Below are 5,596 nucleotides of genomic sequence, written 5' to 3' on the forward strand. Positions count from 1 at the left end.
CTTATTCCGGCACCACCAGATTGTTCAAATTGTCTCTCATGACCGTTAACACTCTGAACTGGTTGGCTTGCAGAAGTAATTACTTGCTAACCCTGATTCGCTGCTTTCAAAGATGGTATGGTGCTGCCACTAATTATGAGATGTTGGTCCTTAATTATAGGATTGGCTGCTGATGAACTCTGACCCATAAAAAACTCCCCTCCGATTACTTGTCCATAATTAAAATGATCTGGGGGCAATGTAGAATGCAGATTTGCTTTCCCAAGGGCTACTTTTCCTTTTTCTGTTCTGTGATCATCTTGAAACATCCTTTGGAATCTACTAAGAATGGGATTTGTGTCCTTTTCTTCTTCACAAACCTGTAGTGGAATTTTTCCTGAGTCCATTACACATTCTCCATATATGAAAAAGGGGATATCTCCTGCTGATTTCCCGCTCCTGACCCTTGCCATAATAATGTCATTCCTCTTTTGGCAATGTTGAACTGTATGAAACATAACTCCACAGAATAAACAGATTCTGCCAATCTTCTCATAATGAAAATAGACCATTTTAGTAGTCTTTTCATCCAATGTCAAGTTAATTTTGTCCACAACTCAATCGTATATTCGAATCTTAGTAATTCCCCAAATATAGTCTGGTCTAGCAAACAACATGCTTTCTTGCAGAGGATGAAATTCAGACGGCTTCCCGACAGTAGAGAGGATTTGCTGTAGGAGTTGAAGAGATCTGTGATTTTTTGGTACTCCATAAACTCGAACACTCACATAGATGTACTCAAATTTGTAGTCTTCCTTTGTCTTGGATTCATCTACTGGGTCTACCCACTCAATGAGAAGATTATCCGAGCCCATTGTCCACGGCTGACGCGTGAGTACAAACATCATGGATTCTTGAGATTTAAAATGAGCCATGAAAAGATGCGCAGACACTTGAGAAATTGCATGAAAATGGTGCCTCCATGCTCCAGCCATTGCTTGAGAGATGGCTTGCTGAGATATTTATCTCAGAGAGCCTCCTGTACAAGCTACTTTAATTAAGAGATTGTAGCAAGATTCAATCTGTGGATCTTGACACACCTGAGTTGTCTGCAAACTATGAACTCTTGGTGCCGAGATGCTCAGCGTTTGAAGATTCAATTCTAACTCTGGAATCTCAGTCGAATGATGTTCCTCTTCTTGTACAACTCCTCCCCCCCCCCCTTCTTCCTCATCTTGGATTGCAGAGAGCTGCATGTCTACCATTGATTTAGAGCAGATCTCAAAAGGGATGCGTGGATTTAGCAGAACCTTGAAAGTGTAGAAGAGATTCAGCTGCGATTTTTGACGGAGAAGATTGAGAATGGAAGGATTTGAAAGTGGAAAAGGGATCTAGGTCGCTCTAGAAAGGAAGGGGCTAGAACGGCATTACGCCAAACACCACGAAGGCAACTCTAGAAAGCACGACATGGAGATGGTCTTCTGATGTTTCCCGAGTGACCTTTCGTATACCCGTAGTGCGAGTGACCTTTCGTATACCCGTAGTGCGTGGTAAAAATTTAGACATCGGCTCGTTCCCGCAACCCGGCGCGCGTCGTGCCGATGCGGGCGGCGGAAGAGCGCGCGTTAACGTCCCTCTTGTTTTCATACTCATACATGTGAAGAAACATCCTTCCTTATAAGAAGGTTCAACTCCCACTAAACTAGCAATGTAGAACTAAATTTTAGTTTCATCTTTTACCTTGCACGAATGAGCTGCGTAGACCTTTAGAATTTATTAAGAATTTATAAAACTGCTATTGGGTGGCCCAAAATAGAAAAAATTCCAGCACTCGGGACCTCCGGTCGTCCTCCGGGGAAGTTGGTCCGTGGACCAGGAAAGTCGCTTCTCGGGCAAAGATGGGTGTAGGGCATTAGTTGAAACTTAATCCCCCTCGCCTGTGGCGCTGGTGTGAGGTCCTGGTTTGAGAAGACAATTGCGTTTGAAGGCGTGAACTCCATTGCCGGCGATGGAGTTCCTGATGCAAACAATTAGCAGGTAACTACATGATTTCTTTGTTTGGGAAGTGAATGCGGCTGGTTCGTACTTGATTTTGTTTCCTTGCTTTCATCAGTGCCCGGATCCAGATTCCCCTTGATCTTGATTGAAGAGGTGGAGCCCCGATGGGTCTGGCGCCGTACGTCGCGAGAGTTGCAGCCCAGCCTGCGGACCAAGACCCGGGCGGAGCCGCAAGTGAGCGCAGATCTGGGAGCGAGAAAACGGTCGGGCGGATACGCGCGAGTCCTCACCACAGGCATCTGAACTCTCCAGTGCCAAGAAGAACCCGCAGGCACCTGGCTGGGCTAAGAGGTGCGTTCGATCGTACACCAAGAGTGCCTGTATGCTGCGTAACAGCGTCGAGTGCCTGTTGATCTGCGTGAGATTTGTGCTCTAATTTGTGGGTTCGCACTGCTTAAAATCAGTCCAACCACAGGAGACAGTTAGAACAATTTGGGTCCTTTACCATAGTTTTGGGTTATGATAGAATAATTAGTACTTGTATAAGTGTGTTATTACTGGAAGGTAGAACTGAGTGAGGCTGGGTGCAGCGACTAATTTAGCAAATATTGTGTAGTGTGAATGGGCTGAGCAAGTTCTTTTGGCATGAAGGATGAGGATGTAAGATCCTCTGAATATCTTGATGGTGAGATACTGGAGCAGTTGGATCATTAAATATAGCCATGGGATTTGTTAGTCCGTTTTTTTGTAACTGAATGTGCTTGCATTAGGCTGTGAGCTTTGTACTAAAATCCGCGCGTATGATTCGACATGTTCGGTTGAGTAGAGTTCTGACTGTAATTGTTTTGTAGAGGTTAGTAGTGTTTGGACTGTTGGTTATCATTCTCGAATAAGGCATTCATATCAATCTCTGCACCTGCCAGAAATAAAAAATGTGGAATGTATGGGTTTTTTCCGTTTCCTTTGTGATTTTTGTGTACCCTGTAGACATAATTCTATTTTCCGCACATTGAAAATGTCAAACAATGTTTCTTTGTTGTGAAGAAACTCTCTTGCAGGTTGAGGTTTGTTGCAGCAGCCCCTAGTAGGATGCTCTGCCCGGTGAGGGCTTGTTCTGTTAGACCCGACTGGGGTTCGAAACCCGATCTGGCTTGTAACAGGCTTCGGTTATACCTCGTCCAGTACGAGAGGAGGAGAGGCGTGAGCGACGGCGGGCCTGCAGCAGATCCACATGCGCGGCGGCCTTCTCCGGCGCGAGCACGATGGGAGCGGACGGCAGCAGCGTGCCCCAGAGGCGTCCTACTATTGCGTCCGAGAGAGGTGACGACGGCGTCCACACCTACGATGTTGGATTTCTCGCTGGTAAGGTCCTATTTCTTCCTCTCGCTTATCCGAATTTCTGAGCCTTGAGGTTTCTCGGTTCAGGCGAATTATAAGGTTCTTGGTTCCCGTCTGCCTGCTCAAGTCATTTGTTTTTCCAGAAATATTCTCTGGATCAAGTGTCTTTTTTATGTCATACTGGACTGTGTTATAAAACACTGGAGGGGGAAGCATAAATCTGAACATCTAAATTTTAGTTAGACGGATAGTTCTTTTTTCCCTGATAGTTCATAATTGCATGAGCACAATGTCAGCGTTGCATTAACTTTTCTTGACCGCTTTCTTGAGCACGCATGACCTGGTCCATTTGATTGTTAACTTCTATGGGGTTAATTAGCCAGGCCTGGCACAAATACTTTCTATTTGTACAATTTAGGCCAGGAAGAGAAGCCAGCAGGCTGCTGATCGTTTGGCACACTGCAAGTTCTCAGCTGAATTCAAGCTTCATATTCATGCCATGTTACAGTTTGCATTTTTTTCTTATAGGAAACTGTCTTCAATATTATCCAGAAAGTAATGGAAATGGCACATCTTTCTGGTAGTTTGTGAAGTTGCTAACGGATGTAATTTACTAATGACGCGATGACACTTCATTTGGATAATGTATGTAACTCGTGAGTTAGTTCATGATTTTGAAATTCTTGAAATCAAGGAATACGTGGGGGCTATGCTGGGTTGGGTTGTGTGACTTACAGGTTTGTTGCCGTTGCTTCTCATTATTAGAAGAACATGTTTCCATACACTTCAAAAAGCTATTTTACATTGTTGCCTTGCCTGTTCATCTTGAAAACCGTAATTCTTTTTCAACCATGAGAGGGTATTGAGGCATTTTATATACTCCTTGAGCTAGAAAATTTTGATTCTGAATCTCCGGATTACTATAAGCAGAGGCTGAGCGCGCAGGAGGTCAAGCTGATCGCGCCCAAGGCCAAGCCTGACGCCCTTGACTCTACCATCCAGGAGCTAGTCTATATTGGCATTGTCTGCCATTTCTCCCCACTTGTCCTAGAAGAAAATGACATGGTTTTTTAGAGAAAAGAAAATGGTCAAATGTCTTACTTTTAACCTTTTGTACCATGTGTTTATCCTTTTATTTTACCATGAACCTTAAGGATTCTGCTCTCATTTGATAGAGATATGGCTTGTCATATTGATGGTTTTATTCCTGTGGTGGCTCATCATGTTACTAGGAAAGTAGGTACATCCAGTAGAGATTATGACTGATACTTCTGAATTTCTCATTGATTTCTTTTTCACATGTTATCTTGTTTCTGCTACTGTATGGTTGTTGATAGTGCTCCTTGGATGTACCAGTCTTCCCCCTCCTATTCGTAGTGGTCTGCTGGCTTTATTAGTAATCCACGGCTTAATTTTCTTCAAAACACAGAAGTTACTAAAGCAAATTCTGTGCGATTTGTCGACAGCAAGGCCACAAGAGGACAACATGCCCAGACCGGGGCGATGTTCCAAAACCAGTAAGGAGACCTGCTCGATGCAAGAACTGTGGTGTGGAAGGCCATATAGGCATAACAAGTGCCACAAGGTTGGGGAGCTACGCCTAAGCAATGTATGATAATGGAACTCTTAGACAGGTAGTGCCTGGGTTCAGTGCAGTGTGATGTGTGCGCTGTGTGTGTACATGGCCTGGTAGTTGGCACCTAAGATTGCGGTCGAAACTACTCCCTCCGTCCCATAATGTAAGACGTTTTTTGGCACTACACTAGAGTAAAAACGGAGGGAGTACTATGCTTGTGGTGTATCCCAGAAGTTGTTCTTCTGAACTTGCGTTTTATTGAAATCCCCAGCATCTCAAGTTCTTCTCATTATTTTCGGACGGAGGGAGTAGAAGATTAAATTTCTGAAAGTTGTAATGATTTGGGTGGGTGGATACTGTTGTTGACCCGAATCCTCTGGTGAAGAAATGCTGCTTGTTGAGCAGGTGCGGGGTCTGGAAACTGCTGAGCGCCGTAGTGGCGATTCAGGGCCCCACGGTAGGCCTCGTTTGATCTCATGAATCCACAAAGATCGGCCTGCAAGAACAAAACTGATTAGTAACCGGGAAATCAGTAATGAGATTTCAGGACAGCCAAATCATGGTTCGGATGAGGGGCAACAACTCTTGGTCGCTGTGTGAGGAAGCGGAAGTAGACATCGATCTGCGAAGCTCTTGCTCGTGGGATCGATTGGAGGTCAGGGATCCTGGGCCCGTGAGACAGTGGGGGACGATGGGATGGGATTA

General features: G+C 44.7%; 1 long non-coding RNA gene across 3 annotated transcripts; it reads left to right on the top strand.

Annotated features, from left to right (window-relative positions):
• The first annotated feature begins 1,731 nt into the window (after positions 1–1,731).
• Positions 1,732–5,229, top strand: LOC123136505 (uncharacterized). 3 transcript variants are annotated; one of them, XR_006467036.1, is made up of 4 exons: positions 1,732–2,016; positions 2,093–2,328; positions 3,022–3,339; positions 4,782–5,229. It is a non-coding gene; the product is annotated as an uncharacterized lncRNA (long non-coding RNA). The 3 variants fall into 3 exon arrangements; XR_006467037.1 differs by having other exon boundaries at positions 3,036–3,339; XR_006467035.1 differs by having other exon boundaries at positions 2,093–3,339.
• Positions 5,230–5,596: the final 367 nt, after the last annotated feature.

The sequence above is a fragment of the Triticum aestivum genome, chromosome 6B, assembly GCF_018294505.1.
Source record: "Triticum aestivum cultivar Chinese Spring chromosome 6B, IWGSC CS RefSeq v2.1, whole genome shotgun sequence".
NCBI lineage: Eukaryota > Viridiplantae > Streptophyta > Magnoliopsida > Poales > Poaceae > Triticum > Triticum aestivum.